The sequence below is a fragment of the Zalophus californianus genome, chromosome 3 (assembly GCF_009762305.2).
Source record: "Zalophus californianus isolate mZalCal1 chromosome 3, mZalCal1.pri.v2, whole genome shotgun sequence".
NCBI lineage: Eukaryota > Metazoa > Chordata > Mammalia > Carnivora > Otariidae > Zalophus > Zalophus californianus.
This window is the reverse complement of record NC_045597.1, coordinates 64,436,020-64,457,617: the sequence shown is the minus strand read 5'-3', so window position 1 is coordinate 64,457,617 and position 21,598 is coordinate 64,436,020. Positions and strand designations below refer to the sequence as shown.

The 21,598-nt window shown below is 37.0% G+C and overlaps 1 protein-coding gene across 9 annotated transcripts in view; it reads right to left on the bottom strand.

Annotated features, from left to right (window-relative positions):
• The window catches only part of TRPC4 (transient receptor potential cation channel subfamily C member 4), a 199,976-nt gene extending 188,068 nt beyond the window's left edge, over positions 1-11,908 (bottom strand). For 2 of the 9 annotated variants that reach the window (XM_027589174.2, XM_027589170.2), the window contains exon 1: positions 11,538-11,908. The gene's annotated coding sequence lies outside the window, so the exon portion shown is untranslated. Of the gene's footprint in view, positions 1-2,417; positions 2,653-8,103; positions 8,229-10,252; positions 10,376-10,876; positions 10,952-11,537 lie in introns of those variants that run through there. The other 7 variants (XM_027589172.1, XM_027589178.2, XM_027589177.1 and 4 more) reach the window with 7 other exon arrangements.
• Between the last annotated feature and the right edge of the window lie 9,690 nt (positions 11,909-21,598).

The window sequence follows — 21,598 nt, the reverse complement described above, 5'->3', positions numbered from 1 at the left end:
GAACTCTTGGTTCCCCACAGAGGCATGGTGTTACAAGAAGGAAAAGAGGGCATCTGAAGGTAGCAGGTGTGATATATGCAATTTTAAAAATAAAAAAGAAAACTAAAATAGAAAATAAAACAGATTTATAATTATTCTTGAAAAGAATAGAAAATTAAATTTATCCAGCTCAGCCTGCCTAGTGCCCAAAAACATATGCACATTTTATTTTTATTAAAGATAAATACACTAACCCTCAAATTTATTTCAACATACTCTGGGGTAAGAAATAAAGACAACAATAGCTCATCAGAAGTCAGATAAATATTTTGTAGTGTTTGGTCTTACATTTACATTTCAAATAATTGCCAAACACTTTCAAAGTACTATTAAAAATTTTAAGAAAATAAACTAAAAGTGTTTGTTACATGAATTAAAGTTAAAATGTTAAATTCTTTTTAAAATAAGTGATTAGCTATGATTAATAAATCAGCAACATGTTAAGTATTTTGATGTTTCACATAAGACATTTGAAAATATTCATATAGTAACTGTTAGTATTTATCCTTATGATTAGAGTGAGCATTCATTTTAGTGTAAACCCAAAAAATGGCTAAAAAAATCCCAGCACCAACTATGCAATGATCTTCTCCTCATAACAGAACAGAATGCAATTACTCAATTTTCTTAAACACAATAGATTAAATTCATTGTGCCTTTCCCTATGTATCTAGGGAGAATGTGACAATATGAAATCTCCTTCCTTAGAAACTTTTGCTTAAATCCTTCCTGATATCAAATTTTCTTGAATATATTAGAAAGAAACATTAATCTCTAACCTAAAGAAAAAGAAAGCCATTAATGGTAATTTATCATAAGTCGTAATTCAACCGTGAATAAGGATCTTACCATAATTTTGTAAATGTTTAGAAAAATAAATGTTCATCATACTTCCCATCTACATATGGAAGCACCCTGGTCTGTTTGAGGGAGCAGGGAATGTGAATTTGTATATGGCAACTCCTCTGTCATAAACCTCCTGTCCATGAGGGTGCAGCCTCAAACAAGCAGCCCATCTGTGGGTAGAGGACTGATGAAGTGCAAACAGTAATGATGACTGAATTGCACTGGAAATGAACCAAAGGGTATATGAAACCCTTTGAGTAGTCCCTGTCTTTACTGTACTTGTACTGTACTTGTATATCCATTTCATTTTGATTAAATTTTGATTAAAATAAATAATCAAAATAAATTCACTTCTAAATGCTAATGCTTTTATGAGTAGAGATTCTCTTTAATTACATTAAATATTTGACACATAATCCTGGTATATTTTTAAAGATGAGATTTTATTTTGAATCTTAAAACCAGGAGCATTGTAAGAATGTAGCTCAGCTTTCAAATAACTTTCTTTAAATAAACTGAAATGAATCAAAATTGTATGTTTCAAATATACCTAGATTATTCAACAATGGATTATTTCAAATATTCAATTTGTTTACCTCTCGGATTGGCCTCTGTCTCTATTTTTACTTCATAAATATTTATGTTACAAAAAAATCAGAGGCTAAAAAAATAAAATCAGAAGTTAAAATATTATAACATAAAACAGATCTGTATTTTGTTGCCAAAAATTATTGCAATTAACTACTAATCTAAAAGGGGGCAATTTCCAATATTTAATTGTACCCAATATTTCAGTTCAGCAGTGTAATAACTAGTAAGAAAGTATTTAAGTATATTAGAAAGTTATGCTTTAAATTCTGCTCTTAGTGGTTCACTGCTAAGTACAATAGAATAGAAATGAGCTTTTATTCTTCAAGTTAAAGTTGTTGATATTTTATATGTTGGAAAAATTTCTTTATCATAAGTATACTATTATAATGAAATGTTTTTTCATTAAACCTTCTTTTATTCATGAAAGGGCAAAATCATTTGTTGGTTCACTTTGTTCCAAGAACGTGCTGCAGTGCTAAATGAAAGTATGCCGTTCAGCTCTCTAAGTAGCTTGCACATTACAAATCAAAATGTTAAGCTGTGAGGTTAAAATGAACTAGATAAGCAAATAAGTCTTTTCCCTTTGCCAACATTTTCTTTTTATTCAGCCATACATAGAGATATATCTTATATTTTTAAGTTAAAAAGTTATTTAATACCCCACAGAGCAATAATAACCCTGAAATTTGACTGTTCTTTAGAAATATTTCTTTCTCCTTAACTATGGAGTTTCTCAGAGGCTTAGAAGTAGACACTCTGCTTATTTCACATGATGACTCTCAGAAAGCAAAAATTCTGGCAAAAAGGAATGTAGGTCACAAAAAATGTTTTTTTTTTTTTGTTTTATAAAAGATTAATGTAGCTAGTCCGGTCCCTTTCTTTGTTCCAATTTAAGACCATGAGAAAGGTGGTCTGTTTCTAGGTCTTCAGTACATTCTCACCTTATGGACAGAGGAGCTGGCTAGGACACACTTGCTGTGGATATTGAGAACTTTTGGATGATTCTAGAATGGAATCTTGAGCCAAGATTTTTTTATGTCCCAAGGCAAAAGGTAGAGCGGAGGATCCAAGTCACTATAATCCTAGCTCTGAAACAGGCTTCTTCTCTTAGGTTTGCTTCATCGGTTCCAAGGAAGATTGGATAACATGTGAAATGTATTACCATAAATCCATCAAGACTTTGGAATCCACTGATCTCCTAAAATACATAGTCTTTGAATGGTAATTTAACAACATGTACATATAAAAGGAAAACACCATCTTTAATAGTGCCAATATTGCTATTCAAATTTAACATAGATTTATAGTTGGAATACCCAAATCCTATTCTTAAAGGAAACAGTAGTTTGAAGCAAGGAGGATGCATTTGGATTTCTTATAATGTGACCCAATGTTATTTTGTTTAAATTACAAGTATAGATTAAATCTGTTTTAATATAATTTATAGTTCCTCGGTGAGTTCTTTATTTCCCTAAGAAAAGCAGTCGACAATAAAACAGTACCATGTCTCTAAGATAATATGGGATACTGGAGCATGATATTGAGGTTCATGAGAATCCTTTGAAATCTTAAAGAAAAAGGAAAATATCTGCCTCTGTACTTTCAGCATCTAGAAGAGTGATTGTCATGCATTACATAAGCCCTCAATAAAACACCCTGTATTTGTGTATATACAATATTATATATGTATACAGTATATTATAAAAATTATTTAGTAAGATTTGAGAGTCTTGCTTAAAAAAAGACTTTTGAATTAGATGACCTTCCAAGTCATTGATTACATATCTAACCATGCTACAGGGACACGAATATTGGCAAATAACTTCTCTTGTCTTTAATGGGCTACTTTACATTCTGCTAACAATTTGTATCTCACTGTCTCTGATAATTATTCTGTGGTCATTATTTTAAGAGTTTATCATCCAGGAGCAGTCCCCCATTTTTTTGTTACTTGCATTTTGCCTGCATGCAGATGCCCATGTGCTCTCTCTCTAATATGTAAAATATATTATATATAATAATAAATATATTAAAATATATTTAATCTTATAGTTATATTAATTTATATTTATCATATATTATATTAATATTATATCTCATATGTAATTTGAATTTTATAATTTATATTTAATTGATGAATTAAAATGTAGGTTTTTAATGCTGGTATATGTTTAAATGCAGATATCGATATGTATGACTCTAGATGAAGTTAAACAAGACCCAATAACCGTGCTTGTCACACTACAACTATCACAGAAGAGAGTTCATTTAAATGTAGTCTTCAGTGTGATCTTCAGGATATGCGGCTTCATCCCACCTAGCATGAAGGAGATCTTTACATAAATGGTACCTTTCCTGTCACAAATAGTGGGGATGGCTACTATTTATGAAGCACAATGGATTCTTCATTCTTCACTCAATGTACTTTATGCATCATGCCTGTCCTTTCATCTCCGCTCATGTGGGGATTCATATTGGTGTGTGATCAGTTACTAGAAAGCACAGCATATTGAAATACTGGGGTTGAACATAGCAGCTGACAACAGACCAATCATCCATGCATTCTTTTACTCCATTCACCTATTTAATAAAAAGCATATACTGAATACGAATTGCTCAAATACAGTGAAAATGAAAATTACAATGCAATGTGCTATGAACTATAATCCAGGATCTAGCTTACACAGTTGTGTAGTTTCTTCACTATCATTCAGAGATAAAATATACGAAAAATGTAGTGGAGTATCTGAACACTTTTCATAAACCTTGATTTGCAACAATCTTATTCTCAAAGAAGTAGAATGAAAAGACCAAAAGAAAAAAAAAAAAAAAGCAAAAAGCTCATGCCACCCACAACTGGACATTATGTACTTGTCGTCTTTGACATGGATTCTCAACTTAATTTGCCAAATATAATCACTCCAAAGAAGTCCCTGGCTTTCTTTAGTTCAGTAGGTATTCCTGAGAAATACTTATTATCTGTCCTCTTTCAACTTAGACCACACTTCCCACAGTGTCACAGGACAAAAACTCTCCCTGAAGAATTGTGGCACAGCGCCATGTAAACTAAAGCACACTAAATGGTTACACAAACCTTGTGAAAGCGAGCACTACGGAATAACTAGTTGACTGGACATCATGTCCACTGAATAACTGTGGGCTCATTATTTTTGTAACATAGGAAATAATAGGGTATGCAATATATCATACAAGTGCAATGTCATTATTATAACTGGTTTCATTCTATAAATAAATATGCTCAAAATTCAGCCAACTATGGTATTATAAAACCATGAAAGAAGTTAACCATGCTCAATTACAAAAGCATAATATTTATGACAATCTACATCAGTTAAAAACTCAAACACTTTTCTTTAGCATCTTCTATGTTTCTTAAAGGAATTTACTGTCTAGTTCAGGAGACAGACCTCTACCCACCTGCAAGTTAGAATATAACAAGAGTTTTGCTTCTATTTATACTTGCAACACCTGGAGACAGGAAGGAAACTCAAGGAGAAAGTAATAGTGAACTAGAGTTTAGTGCTTGGAGAACATTTTGACAGGGGGCAGTAAGGGAAAATTTATTATATACAGAGGGAGCTTTGCCAGAAAATGCAAAGATGAAGGGTTTATTCATGTGTCATTCATCTAATTATTCAATTATTCACTTACTAATACTCAATAAATATCTACTGAATGGTTACCATTTCAGTGTTAGTTTTTGTAATGGTATTACACATATTCAACAAAATTACTCCTTTAACTTCAATGTCAACAGGCCTTCGGACATAATCACATTTTTTTTTTTAAGATTTTACTTATTTATTTGACAGAGAGAGAGAGGGAACACAAGGAGGGGGAGTGGGAGAAGGAGAATCAGGCTTCCCGCTGAGCAGGGAGCCCGATGCAGGGCTCGATCCCGGGACCCTGGGATCATGACCTGAGCCGAAGGCAGACACTTAACGACTGAGCCACCCAGGTGCCCCAATCACATTTGTTTTAACTGCAGGTATTATCTTTGAAAAAAAAAAGTGGCAAATTTCTTAAAATGTGTTACCAGCTGATAGATGCCTTCTGGGATGTCTGAATGAAAGCTCCCCTGATTAAATACCAATGAACATTAAAAATAATTAGGCAAATAAGATTTCAGATAAAATTAAGACAAAAACATTGTTTAGAAGTTTTATATAGCATCAATAAGATACAATATAAACCTAATATGTCTTAACATGATTGCATTTTCTATAAACAAAGATAGTTTATTAACAGCCTAGAGATGTTTCAAAGTTTGGAATGAGAACGTTTTATTTACAAATTGTAATCTAATGGCTCTTTAAAGAAAAAAATTATAACCTCAAATTTTATCCGTAAAAATAAACCGTTTTTTTCTTTCCATACATATTACATTTATATTCAAGAAGAAAGGAAATAATTTTGAGAACAACCTGCTTGAGGTGAGAGGCTTAGCTTCTGCTCTGCTTCAAAACTGTTAGAGCTTTAGTTAACAGAGTATTGTTTCATAACTCATAATGGGGTAGTTTATGTTCCAATGTTAAAACATTCGAAGAATTAAAGAAATAAATAGCTGTAGGAATACCATGAACATATGAATCTTGTTAAGAGATTACTAATTTTATTTTGGAAACCATAAGAATTAAGTAAAAAGAGTTGTCAGTTTTAGAATCAAATAAACAAGGGTTCAAGTCCTGACTCTGCCACAAAGCAGCTTTGTTATTTTTTAGAAATTTAGTATTTTCAGATTCTTCTAAAGGTGGCAATGATACTTTGGTTTTAAAGTAGATGTGAAAATAAACATGAGAAAAACTTTTTTTAAGTTCCTAGCATAGTGCCTGGCACACATTAAGTACCCATAAATATTGGCCCCCTCTCTTTTTCTCCTTTCCTTCGTTCATAATACTTCCTGTTTTCTGTCTTAAGCAAGTTTTAACTTTTGATGAAATTTGTTCAAGGAAATTACTTATGTTGCCGTTTTCAACACATTTAAAAAATACAATAGCAAACTACAGGCAGAATATAATGAATGCATTTCTGATTTATTTCATTGCACTTGCCATTTCTCGAAAAGAATGCAGTGTGCTCCATAAAGCGATCAAGGCATATTTTTAAATTAATGTTTTAATTGACATTTCTAATTGTATGTGTAAAACTGTGCCTATGTCATTTTTTGCTCCTCGCAAAGCCATTACTCTGTGACACTGCTGTATTTCAAAGGAAACATTTTTTAAAAGGAGACAAAACGTACACTAATAATAATGGGAAGTCACCTACAGTTTAGTTACAAGAGCAGATCCAGTACTGAAACCATTATCTCTTTTTTGTATCCTATTTAAGTGAAACTGAATTTTCAGAAGGATCACTGAGATTTGTAAAAAATTTAAATAGATCACTTCATTTACCAGAGACTTCAGAGAACAATGTAGTTTTAAATTGGTATATTTTCAAAGCATGTGTCTTTAATTTTTATTTTAGCGAATGAATTCCTTCTTTTTCCAAATGTACTTTTTCATCATAGAGTGGTTTTGGCAGTACTAATGTTCTCAGAGATCAGGTCTGTATTTGTGCTGATTAAAAAGATATAGCCATGATACCCTATCCCTGATCAAAATATTCTCAAATCTCTTAAAATATTGAGATCTCATTGCATCTGGGAGGGTTAGAAGTAGACATCATAAGGACAGGAAAGAGTTTTGAAGCAGTATTTCATCACCACTAGATAGAACCAACTATCCAGTGGAACTGGGGTTGAATTAACCAGTTTTAATGTGTATTTGGGGTGGGGAGGTGATAGGCATAAATTAGGTGAAAAGACAAGTCTTTTATTTTGAGCTGTCTCCTCAATCTCATTTTCAGTGACAACCAAAATGCTTATGCGAGGTTTTCCATAGATATTAAGAAGATGAGTAGTATTGGCTTCAACTTAGCCCAGACAATACAATGTAGAAAGTAAAGATGTACATTAGAATCTGATCTCATAAAATGTTTGGCAATAATGAATTTGGAAAAGAAAGATTTAATCATTTATTATATTTCCCATCACCTAGCCTGTTTTAAACAATAAAACAATCATCTTTTCATAAGAAAATATTCAGTCCACAGTTTTATTGTCCTAGTTAATACTGTTCAGCAATTTTTGTATATCTATATTTACAAAATCTTTCATGTCTTTGAGCACTGATATTCACAAATTTAACTACTGAACATATGCGTGTATATCTTTATTTGTGTTACTATATATGAAGTAATTAGAAAAGATAGATTATTTCAGCTCTTAGCTCTTAAATGTAATGTTGATAATCTGAACTGCCATAAATTATCCTGGCAACTAAACATACAGTTATAAAAACATGCCAATATTCTCAACAATATACTTATAAAAATATTTTTTTAATTCAGTGGGGTTAGTCAGCATACCCTAAAGGCTATTATTATTATACTTCAACAGAAATTCATCGTGCTTATAACAGGCTTTAAGTTTAAAAGTTTAAAATGTGTGTGCTGAACAAGATATACAAGATATTTGAATTTCTCCTAATCAGAAAAGAATAAAAGCAATGTTTCAGATATTTCTTATTTATGTAAAGTATGAGTTAATTAAGGTTATCTTACATGGAAAGTTATTTGGTCTCTTACTACTTCAACAGTCAAAGTGGCCATAAAATTCACAGAGAACTTTAATTTTCTCATAATTTTTTTTTTTTCTGTGCATTTTAATCTTGACCTTCTGGGAATAACTGCAACAGAAAAATAAACAACATAAAAATTACAAAATTTTATAGCTTATAAATAATGGAAATCTATTTTACCTTTTATAAATCTTTGAGAACGACCATTAAGCAAGTTAATGGAAAACAGCTTATTTTCCAAAATCGGAGAGTTTTAGAAACATTGTCAATATTCGAAAGGTTTTACTAAAGAGACATTTCTTCTATCTGTTAAGCTCTAATAAATACTTTCTGCTTTGATGAATGCTTGTGTTTCTTTAAGTTCTTAAGAGGAAAAACTTTTCTAAATTTGCAGTCACACGTCTTCTCACTATGCCTTATTTGAACTATCTATTGATCTAACAGTATATTCATTATATTTATTCCCTTGAATATTAAGCACCTCTTGTGTATCAGTCTCATTAACCAGTCTGTGTTTCTTTTGGAGGGTAACTTTCTTGGCATAAATTTTTCAGCTCTTCACTCCACAACAGCAAGTTTGCAGAATTGCTGAGCTCTGATCAGAGCTTTATTGAAAGGCTCTCCAGCTCTATGGTTTCTTATTCATAAGCAATGTAAGTGCTTTCTTTCTTTCTACCTGCACTAACTTTTATTAATACAAGACATTTGCATAAAGTACTTTGATAAAACCCATTTAACTTCTACTGATGTGCTGATTTGCCTTAACTGCATTAATTCATAAATACAGTTTCTAAAATGCTTCTTTAACAATGTCTTTCCTGAATTTTGATTCTAATATCTGAAGTACTAGTTATTCCTGTATCTTGATTTTTTGCCATAAATACTTGAGGGGAAATGTTTCCTGGTATGCTGTCAGGGTGAATAGAAGTAGGTATTACAAATGTCAGTTTAAATAGCAAACCATAACACAGAGATGATGATTTCAATGTTGTAACATATCCACACACTTTCTTACTCTCATTGTCTAATTCAGTTTTATTTAAAAAAAAAAAAAAACCTTTAGTTGACCATTTTCCTTAAAGAATTTGTAATATGTTCTGTTGTGATTATTATGATCGAAAAACCAGAAATTATATGAAACCTGAAAGATTTTTTTTCAGTTTTACAAGTCTATTCTAAATTTATTTTTTAATAAAACAAGAAGCAAGGCTTCTGCCTCCTCCCACTCCTCTGGCTTGGTGCTTACTCAGTGAGCAGTGAGCAACCTGCTGCACTTTATAGCTGTGGAATTTAACTGGGAAGGGTCTCCCTAAGAAACCATGTGAACAAGGATGCATCATAGGGCATCCAACATAGTGAATACAGACAAGATAAGAGCTCCCTTTTTTCAGTCTCCCCCGAATCCTCCATCCCTTGCCAGTGTTCTCTAGTCTCTAGTCACAAAAGGCAGATGAGTTCACAGCTGGAACAACAAGTTGTGCTGTGAATCTCAGTGATTTACCCAAGTAGCAAACAGGGTCTATTGGCTTAATTGGAATTTCAGTTGCCAAGCGAACTAGGAATCCTAGCGTTGGTCCAGCAACACGGATAAAGTGTTTCTGTTTCTTGATAGAGAATGAAAATGACGCAGAGTGTAATTGATCGACAGGACATTGATCACTTTCCTTTTTTCATTCCCCCAGTTTAGGAGCCAGCGAGTCTAGGGCTCACTCATATACGCCCAGGGGCCACCAAGATCTCCATTTTCCCCGAATGCATAAAAGGCTAAAAACAGCCTTCCTCCCCAGCACCATGGCGTGGCTGCAGCTGCTTTGTTTACCATATAAGTCACATCAGGGGTTCACTCCTCGCCTTCTCCCCTGCTTTAAAGCCGGGTGCAGTGAGAGGCTGAGAAGCATCCCCAAACTCCCGCTCAGCCCAGGTCAACCACAGAAAGCTTCACAAATCCGGTCTGGAGCCTTAAAGAGAAACCATGCAGCCGGAGCCTTTTGAACTCGTAAACCCGCAGGGACGTCCGCCTCCCAAGAGGGAACCGGCTTCCCAGGCAGCTTGAGAAACTTAACCGAGATCCCAGAAAGGAGGCGAGGTGCAGCTCCGGTCAAACGGAGCTGTGAGGCGACACCCTCTTTTACCTGCAAAGTTGGCAATCTTCTGGCTGAAGAGCGATCGATCCAAGGACATGCGGCGCGAGTGCTATGCCCGGTGAGAGCACGCCCGGCAAATTCCAATGGGATTTCCTTAGTCGCTGCCGAGTTTTGGAGCATTCCAAGGAAAACGCACGAAGCTAGAGCCCACGCAGCTGGCACCGAACTGGGCGGAGTGAGGATGCTCTGAGAGCGGTGCCATGGGAGGCGGGGGAGGGGCAGCCCCGGAGAGGGAGGTGAGCTCCCGGGGAGGAGAACTTCGCCCACCCCCGCCCCCACCGATCCCTTGGGATAAAGTTAGCGTTCCCACGGCTGACAGCGGATGTGCCCAGAGGAAGATACCCCGCCCTCCGTCCCGGGCGGCTGCCTGACTCAGGGTCCACACAGACCCTGCTGGGTAGGGACGGCCGGTGAAGATGCGCGTCCCACGCCCTGCTCTGCGTGGCCGCGGAGGGGACCCGCGCGCGGGCGGGCGCTGACGCTGGCTTCCCGGCTCCGCTGCCCCCAAACAGCCGCCGCCTCCCTGGGCCAACTCCTTGAGGTCAGCCAGTTGGGCAGGAGGGCTCACCACAAGCCAGCCGTCGGCCAGCCAAGTCAGTGGCCAGAACCCACCGTGTGGTCCTGGGTGCCGGCCAGACACACCTCCAATCTTTGGGCGGGCTCTGCAGAGATGTCAGACTTCAGTTCGCGCCAGGACCCGTCTTCTGAACGTTCCGCTCCCAAACCAGTCAACAAGCACCCAGGCGGCAGGTCGACCGACTTGAAAAAAGTAACCCCCACTCCCACCCCCCACCCGAGAACTCTCAAAAGCTTCTCCCACTCCGGCTCCTCCGGGCTCCCGGCACCCCCTCTCCCGTCCTCAAGGTGTCAGACTTCCCCTGCAAGAGCCGGAGTACGCGGCTTGCCACTAGTGTCAACAATTGAGACAGTCGCAATGAATAAATGATGAGGCACGGTGTTCCATCCACCCCCACCCAGTTCGGTCTTTCCAACAAGCATAGGAACTCAGTAAGTTTCCAAATATTAAATAAAACCCCAAACACGCACCAGCCTAGGAGCGCGAGGTTCGATGTCTTCACGTGGGGAAGGAGTGTGTGTGAATGTGTGTGTATGTGAGCGCGCGCGCGTGCGTGTGTGTGATGCTCGCATCAGCGTACTGAGATTTCAGGATAAAAGTTATCTCTTGGCCAATCTCTTTGGAGTTCACACACTAAAATAAGACTAAAGTGCTGAGAGCAAATACCATATATTGGTAAAGTTGGCAGTAACTTACTTGCTGTAAATGCGACGTGGTGGTTCCCAGCTTGTGACTCACGGAGCCTTGGTTGGTCACGGCCCCATGACTTGAGAGTCCATTTGTAAAATAAAGAGTGGCGTCCATGCGGAATCTTAGCTAAGGATTATCCGCTTGAGACCTGCGGTTTCTACTTGATTTCCTTTATTTTCCGAAAGCCCCGGGGTGAGCTGTGGGTCGCCGACGGCGGCTCAACAGTTGCCTGCTCTAGCTTCGGGCTGTGCAACAGATGAGTGGCAACCCTTTCTTCCCGTCCCAGCCACGCGATGTTACACCTTCTGGGAATCAGCGCGGAGCGGACTGAGAGGAGCACCAGTTTCTTCCCAAGGAATATTCCCCAAGGGAGCCAAGAGTAGGCGGCGAGCCGGCACTCACACGCAGACTCCAAAGCGCAAAATTAAATTTCCTTCTTGGGCTTTTTTTTTTTTTCCATTTTTTTTTTTTCCTTTCCTCTTTAGTTCACCTGAGTTGAGTTTTTTTTGGGGGGGGTGGATATTTACATGAGTAAAGAGAATATCACTAGAGTTCACCCACTTGTGTGATGTGCATGCTGCTTTTTTTCTTTTAAATCACTTTTCTTATTTCTAAATTTCTTTTTCTCTCTAGTTTACTACTCATCTCCTGTGTTTATCTCAAGCTCAGCCTTGACACGGGTTCTAAATTCTTAGGAGCACTACCTCTAGATCATCCCCTCCAAAATACTGAACGGATTCCTAGAATAGCTCTCCGGAAAACAAAGGCAAGAACAACAAAAGAAGTCCCTTCTTTCCTGAATCTCTTTTTACTCCTAACCACAAAAATACATTAACATCTTTAAATGTTTTGTTTAGTTTTCTTAATGTTAAATGATGAAGCCATATTTTATAAAATATGCAAGAACACATCTATCTGTAGACATGGTAATGAACTTTATAATAAACACAAGTCTGCTTTCTATTTAACAAAGGGGGATATATATGAAAATCTGTTTTATGCAATACAACTGTAATTTTTTTTATATTTTTTCAGGAAATAATTCATCTTCCTGTTCATCATCAATAACTGAAATGTTTTAGTGCCTAAGAAAAGAAAAACGAAGCTAACAATTATGATGTAATCTTTTGTCTCAGTCAGATAAACAAAATTTTGCATATTCCGTTTCAGTGTGTCTTTAAAAATAAACCCCTAGTAGAATTACACTTACTGAGATAAATATATGTCTTTATATTTTAAAATACATTTAAAAAAAGTGGACCAGTGACAACACATAGCTATTGATTAGAAATTAAGAACTTTACTTTGCAATCTTAGCATCTGTACCAAATTGTATACATCCTCCTATCTCTCTAAGGATATATTTTCTGTAACAAAATTCCATCTCTGTCATGATGTTGGTGAGAGACATTTTGTCTATTTCCTTAAGTTGTTTTTTCCATAAGAAATGTGCCTGTGAATCTACAATAAATACAAAACGGAAAGGAACAGTGAGGACAGCCATCTGAGTGAGCTGTGTTTCCATGGGAAGAAGAATGTTCTATTGATCCTGGAGCCTGTTTTCAACAGTTTCAGGTGATTATTGATTGCTAACCTCATGCCACCTATTAAAATGATTAGCAATTACAGGAAAATTATTTGAAATCTTTTTAAACAACACAGTGAACTCTATACCACAGTCATCAGGAATAGAAGGAGGAAGGTTTGCTTGTGGTTTTTGTTTACATTTTGGAAAATACAAATTTGGCATCATTCCATAATCCTGCAAAAGCAATTCACTGAAAATGCAATTCATTGACGCCAAAGAAATTTATGAGAAAATGTTATATATTTACTGGGAATTTCTTTTTAGTACCTTAGTTAGGAAAACAAGAAAGCACTCTTGTTTTGAAGTTAGCAAGAGACAAGTGACCCAAGACATAATAGCAGTAAAACAGTTCTCTGCTTAAATATATTGTGGAGCTGGAATTCCAATTGTATTAGGAACTCAACTTTCAACTTAATTTCTGAAATGATACTTCCACTTAGGAGCTGATATGTAGTGTGTGAAGCGCTTTCTTCCAAAGCAGCTGTATCTCAGACTTGGAGGCAATCACAGACAGGTATTTGGAAAATGGTTGTTCTGTACATGTATCACAGTCATTATTTTATGTGGTGGTAATACTCTGTATATCTGTATATAATGTATGCTATCATCAGATACATGACAATGGCTTTTTCTTAGGCAAATTTGGGGAAAAGGTGAGCATTGTCTTTGAAGCCCATGGGACCTGCTTTCTATCTGTACCACCGGGACTTTTCCTTATCCTGCACAAGGCTTTACCCAAAACCCCTCGCTAAAGGGCTTGAGGTCGCTCAACTTGCCTTGTAGATAGATAGCGGTTCCTGCTCCAAGTTTTCCCACCCCCTCTTTTGCCATCAGTTGTAACTAGGCTTCGATCTAATCCACATGGATCATGCTATCCACACAGCTTTTTACCTGCCTTTTAAAAAGTGTTAATATTCTTTCTTTTTTTTTTTAAAGATTTTATTTATTTGTTAGAGAGAGACAGAGAGAGAGCATGGGCGAGGCAGAGAGTGAGCAAGGGTACAAGCAGGGGGAGCTGCAGGCAGAGGGAGAAGCAGGCTCCCTGCTGAGCAAGGAGCCCGATGCGGGACTCGATCCCAGGCCACTGGGATCATGACCTGAGCTGAAGGCAGACGCCCAACCGACTGAGCCACCCAGGCGTCCCTAAAAAATGTTAATATTTTCTAAGTTACTAGGTTTTCTTTTTAAACATTTATTTTAATAATTCACTATACATTTCTATGAAATACTTAAGTATTCTCAAGTCTTGCAAATGTGGTTTGTTTTTATAGTATTATTCCCTAGTGTAAGACTTCGTTGAAAGACTTGTCTGTACAATCGGATTTTGTCCTCAGAATAGATTCTTAGAAATAGAACCACTACACCAAAATGCAGGAATATTTTAAAGTCCATGATGCATATTACATAGGTTTTATGGAGCCCTCATTAAACGGGGCATACATAATCTTCTTTTCCCTCGTTTCCTTCTATATTTTTGTCAACTCGCTATTTTTGAAGAATGGCATCTCAATGTAATGGGTTGTATTATTAAAAAATACGACCTTGGGGCACCTGGGTGGCTCAGTTGGTTAAGTGACTTCGGCTCAGGTCATGATCCTGGAGTCCCGGGATCGGGTCCCGCATCGGGCTCCTTGTTCAGTGGGGAGCCTGCTTCTCCCTCTACCCTCCCCTCCTCTCATGCTCTCTCTCTCTCTCTCAAATAAATAAAATCTTAAAAAAAAAATGACCTTTACATACTTTTTTATGCTTTGCTATTTGTTTCTTTTCTTGTGAGTTTATATACTTTTCCAATATTTATTAGGGGTTTTAGTGCTATTTCCCCATTTGATTTGTAATAGGTCTTAATACAATAAGAGCATTAATTACTTACATTTATGGTGGATATTGCTTGTTTTTTATGTATTGTTAAAATGTTGGGTAATGTTATTAGTTTTAAAAAAGGTCTAATTCTCACATACTTTAAACTATCACATTTTCCCTGAATAGCTTATTTTAGTACTTTAATATTACTAGAGCCTTTTCCCCTCTTATGTTCACCAATTTCTTGAGCATTTGTTTTAATAATTTCATTTCTTATAGAACTGCTTAGTTATTAATTTTATGAACTCCATAGGGTCATGCTACCTATGTTTGAAATCCCAGTCTTAACATTCATTCAACAAACATTTATGGAGTCTATATTAAGTGTGAAGCACTGTGCTAGGTGCTTAGTATACATCTATGAACGAAACAGATGAGATCCTGTCCTTGTATAACTTATAGTTTAGGGAAGACAAACCAAACATAGTAAACATATTAAATAAGTAAATTATATGCAATATTCAAGTGTGATTCAAAGGACAGGGTATGGAGATTAGAAGTGCTAGTGGGAGCAGACAGCAAGGTGTTGTGGGTTGCAATTTTAGACAAGTTGTCAGGATACTTTCAGTAATATGGAGGCATTTGGGCAAAGACCTGAAGGTTAAGTTATGGGCATGAGGATTAATTGGAGGAGCAGTTCCAGGTAGAGCAATAATCTGATCTGATTTATGTTTTAAATGATTATTCTGGGGGCACCTGGGTGGCTCAGTCGTTAAGCGTCTGCCTTCGGCTCAGGTCATGGTCCCAGGGTCCTGGGATCGAGCCCCGCATCGGGCTCCCTGCTGGGCAGGGGGCCTGCTTCTCCCTCTCCCACTCCCCCTGCTTGTGTTCCCTCTCTCACTGTCTCTCTCTCTGTCAAATAAATAAATAAAATCTTAAAAAAATGATTATTCTGGTTGCTTCATTGAGAATAGACTGTGGCAAAGCAAGGGTGAAGGCAAGGAGACCACTTAGGTCAATAAAACAAACCAGGAAATATGGCGTGGACCAACTTAAATCCGGCAGAATTTTCCACAGTGTAGGATGTAAGAAGAGTTAAGGATGGCCATGAGATTTTTGGCTTGGGTAACTAGATGACTCTGAGTAAATAATGTTCTGACCAAGAGATGATAGAGGTTGGGATATGTTTTTAAGGGGAGGACTAGGAATTTGCTTGTGGATATGTTGAGTCTGAGATGGCTGTTGGAACACTTACAAGTTGTGTGACCTTGGACAATGTTACTTAACCTCTATCTTTTCCTTTTGTGGGAGTGAAATAATCATTCCTACCTCATAGGCTTGTTTGAGGACCAAAGTACTTTGTTTATGGAAAGCACCTACAGCAGTGGTCAACACAGGGTATGCACTATGTAGTTTTGTCTAATTTAATTCTAACGTACATGCATATTATTTTTGCATGCATTATTTAGTGAGGATCTGTTTCTCTTTTATAAAATAAGGAGCCAGACTATTATAGCCGGCAAATCATTAATTAATACTTTCTTTCTACACTGATTGATAACGTCACTTTTATTATAAACCAAATTCTTTTGCTAATGCCTTTTTCTGAGCTATCCTGTTATTTTTTTAAATTTAATTTTAATTAATTAATTAATTAATTTTTAAATATTTTATTTCTTTATTTGAGAGAGAGAGCAAGAAAGAGAGAGAGAGCACCAGGAGGGGTGGGCAGAGGGAGAAGCAGACTCCCCACTGAGCAGGGAGCCAGCTGCAGAGCTCCATCCAAGGACCCCGGGATCATGACCTGAACAGAAGGCAGATGCTTAACTGACTGAGCCACCCAGGCATCCCCTATCTATTCTGTTCTACTGACACCTCTATTTTTATGAATTAACCCCAAACTGCCATTTTTCTCATTACTTATCTTTTTAGGAGTTGGTGAATTACTAAGTCCCACATCTGGCTGGCTGGTGTTGGGCAGCACCTCCATCTGTTCCTAATGTCTAGTTGAGTACAGCTAGTGAGAACCATTATTATGAGGCTGATACGATAGTACTATATTGTAGTACTATAGATATTATAGCACTATATGGTAGTACTATAAAGTGCTTGTGATAGGGATAATCTCATATACATGCCCAATAAATATTAACTGCGTGCCGCCAACATTATCAGTACCCATCACTGAATGAAGCTCTGAAATAATCATTTACCCACCTACCCCCAGCCTGGCGCCCCATTGCATGTGGTACATGGCGGACTCTGAGCCCAAATACACACGGCTATCCCAGCACTTCTGTTCTGCTCTCTGACCTGGAAACATTTCATGGCATGCAGTTCACCTCTTTTAACTACTCTTCCACAAACGCCTTCTTAATTATGTTCTGGACGTTGCAGGCTTCCTAGATCTAGAATGCAAGTTAAGTACCACAGAAGGAAACGAGAGAGACATTTTGGCTGCCTAAGGAAACAAGTGGTGAAATAGCAGAAGACACTTCCCTAACGGATACTAAATGTACACTAATATATAAATGTGTACTAATCTTGAAAAAGGAAGCAGATAATGAGAAGTGACTAAAGGGCCTCCTTACCTCCAGGAGGACAGGTTTGCACAATTCCTTAAGCAGAGCACTAGTGGGACACCAATTTTGTTGCATTATCCATGTGCTACTATTTTTTAAAGATTTATTTATTTTTGAGAGAGAGAGAAAGACAGAACATCTGCAAAAGCAGGGGAGGGGCAGAAGGAGAGGGTGAGGGAAAGAGAGAAACTCAAGCCGACTCCCCACTGAGCATGGAGACTGACATAGAGCTTGATCTCATGATCCTGAGATCATGAAATCAAGAGTCGGATGTTTTACTGACTGAGCCACCCAGGCGCCCCTTATTTTTTAATTTAGTTGAAATCCTTTCATATTCTGGTGATAGAGCAACAGTTAGTCCTACATAATATCCACATTGTTATAAAATCTCGGTTCTGAAACATGAATTTGCTGAATGTTAAGAGAAGTTGTAAAAGGGCTGCGAGCCAGATGCTATTTCAAGCCAGAACATTTTACCTAATCTTTAAAATCAGACTATTCTTGAAAAAGGGGGAAAAAGAGCAAAAAGTTATTGGATAGAGACATTTCTCCTTAACAATTGTCTGTCTTGATTTATCTGGGTTTTCACTGTTTTTTTTTTTAATAAGGATTATAAGTTTCTGAGAGAATGAAGTGTATGTTAAATGGAATGACTCTTGTTTACCTCTACATTACAATATCCAAGAAAATAATAGGTCAGGAAATAATATTGAGGCTATGGCTTGTGCCTAACTCACAGGAAGAACCCAACTACTGCTGAGTGATCAGCCTTTAGTGTCTAGTCAGTCATTAAGAATACATCAGCTGGGTGGCCTGGGTGCCTCAGTCAATTAAACGTCTGCCTTCAGCTCAGGTCATGATCTCAGGATCCTGGGAAAGAGTCCTGCGTGGAGCACCCCCCTCCGAGAGCCCCACGTGGGGCTCTTTGCTCACTGGGGAGTCTGCTTGTCCCTCTCTGTCTGCCCCTCCTGCTCCCTCTCTCTCTTTAAATAAAATCTTTAAAAAAATAAGAATACATCAACAGATCAAATGATTTTTAGAAGTAGGTGACCTGGGCAATACTGTGCAGTGGGCAAGGACACACATCCTACAGCCCAAATGCCAAGGTTAGAAGTCAAGTTCTGCCATTTACTGGTTGTATGACTTTGGGCAGACCGCCTAACTTCACTACCTCAGTTTATTTCTAAAATGGGAGGAGTACCTTCTCCACAGCTGTAAATAAATGTAAATTAATAAATATAAATTGCTTGCAGTACTACCATTATAAGGGTTACATGTTTCTTTATTTTTTACTTGCATAGAATTATGTTCACTATTCTGATTTTTTACAGAGCATGAAGCTGTTTCCTGAAATGTTAATAAAAATGTAGTCTATTCAAGAAAGGTAAGGTTTATTTTGATAAAATTTTCACAGTGTATCAGGACAGAACAAAGTAGAGCAGAGGTTTGCAATTTATCAGTGAATTTAAGCAGAAAAAAGAACCAATTCAAGGAACTCAGAGCTACAAGAGCAATTCAGTCCTTGATTGCCTGGATTATCTATCCTTCCAAATATGCTGGAAAAGCTGGCTGGCACTGTGAGGGAAACGGGACCAGGGAAATTATGTCATAGAAAGAGCATCAAGTTTTTTTTTTTTTAATATTTTATTTATTTATTTGAGAGAGAGAATGAGATAGAGAGAGTACATGAGAGGGGGGAGGGTCAGAGGGAGAAGCAGACACCCTGCTCAGCAGGGAGCCCGATGCGGGACTCAATCCCGGGACTCCAGGATCATGACCTGAGCCGAAGGCAGCTGCCCAACCAACTGAGCCACCCAGGCACCCAGAAAGAGCGTCAAGTTCTTAACTTTAAAAAAAATAAATTTGAGGTTTCAACACACAGATACACATTTGTCTTAGAAGTAAGAAACTTAGGTTTCTTACCTTTTATGTGTTCTTTGTGATGTTCGTTTTTAAGTTATTTCATTTTCTTTTCAAGTCCTTGTTATTATATGGTACCTAAATGCATAGGCTCTAGAGTCAGAATACCTGGATTCAAATCCTGCCCGTACTCTTTTCTTACAAAGTGACCTTGGACCAGAATAACATAACCATTCTGTGACTTTGGTTCTTCATTTGGTAAATGGACATAATAATAGTATTTTCTTTCTACAGTTTTTATGAACATTACATGTGGTGGCATTTGTAAGGCACAAAGTAAGAGTTCAATAAATGTACTTAATTTTATCCCTTCTTTTCTATGCAGGAAACTTTCTTTAAGAGCTTCAAAAAGCGGACCCCTGGGTGGTTCAGTCAGTTAAGCAACTGCCTTTGGCGCAGGTCATGATCCCAGGGTCCTGGGATCCAGCCCCGCATCGGGCTCCCTGCTCGGTGGGGAGCCTGCTTCTCCCTCTCCCACTCCCCCTGCTTGTGTTCCCTCTCTCTCTGTGTCTCTCTCTGTCAAATAAATAAAATCTTAAAAAAAAAAAAGAGCTTCGAGAAGAACAATGCACAGCATAATATGTAAGCCCTAAAACTATAGTTTTCATGGGAGGGTAAATTATCATTAAGGGAAGAAAACCAGGGAAAGCATAATCAATTTCACATACGAAAGGACACCAATATTTCTCTGTAACATGTGATAAATATATGGAGTTTAATTGTTCATGGTGCTCAAAAGCAATTGCCAAAGATTTGTTATTGAAGCTAGCCCTGACATCTGGCCTGGGAATAAGTGTGTCTATCAAACCTGCTTCGCATGACGGAATCTGGGTCACCCTATTTGTTTAATTCTTTCAGATCCAAAAGCAATAGAATTCCTCTTTTGCAAGGATATATACCATCAAAAAAGTACATCCTCTTCTTAATTGTCCAATCACGCCACAGACTTTTCTATTCTTTCATACTGAAGGAGCACACATTTCTTTTGTCGAGTTACTCATGACCCTGTATGATTCCTCCTCTTTGTAGAGTCATCAGCTCATCCCAGTTTTCCATAGACAGTCTTGGTTTTAGGCCTGAACGTCCTGCATCCTTAGAAACTCCTCAGTCCTAGGCAAATCAGGATGGTTGGCATCTCACTTCTTTGTTGACAACCCCAATCTAAAACAATTTCTTTTTCTTCTGAATATCCACTCAATATGCTTAGCATATTCCATTCATTTGGTACTTACAGAGTGCATACTTTGTCATGTGTAAAAAGTATTACCACCTCAGTAGATTTAAATTTTTCAAAGAGGCAACATGACATATAAATTTTACATGTGCACTGAAGCCAGTAGACCTGAATTCAAATACCACTAATTGTATCAGCTTGGGAATTTTAACTAGTTGTTTTTAAATATGAATTTTTATTTATGAAAGGATAGTAATTTCGACTTTAACAGGTATGATTCTCAGTCCACAAACTTATTTGAGAAAAAAGTTTAAAAATATATATTATAGAATATATTCAGAGATCCAAATATATGGCACTCCTAAATACAAGGTAAAACGCTATTTTTCTCCTTAATAAATATGAAAAAATTGCTTTGGTCAATTAGAATATTAAACATGTAGATAAAATTGAAAAATGTCTACTTCTCTTTAGCTTTTGAATTTACCTGTCAATTTATTTAAAACCATATGATATGAAATAAAAGTATTTAGAAATATTGCTTATTTCTGTTCTCATATTTCATGAAACCATTAAATTCATCTGTAATTTCAAAACAAATTTCCTACTCATTATTAGAAACATTATTTGAAAAATCTAGCAGTTTTATAGAAAACCTTATTTCCATTTTCATTTAAGTACTGAGAGATGTATACTGCCCCTTTGCACCCTGGTGTGAAGCTGTCCCTGGAAGGTTTATCTCAAGAATTCATTCACATAGCATTAGAAAACTTTTTTTCATTTTTTACAAATCATCATGTGTACTGCTGATTCCCACAAAACAAAAACATGTAATGTTTTTTAATAATATAAGCCTAATTTACAATGTTCATGAACACATATTCCTAGAAATAATTACTACTATTTGTCTTGTGTTTCTCTGTGTTCATTTTTTTGCTGATGACTCTTTAACTGGTGAGCTCTATGGCATCCATGATCTGCATTGATTGGGGTTGTCTAAGAT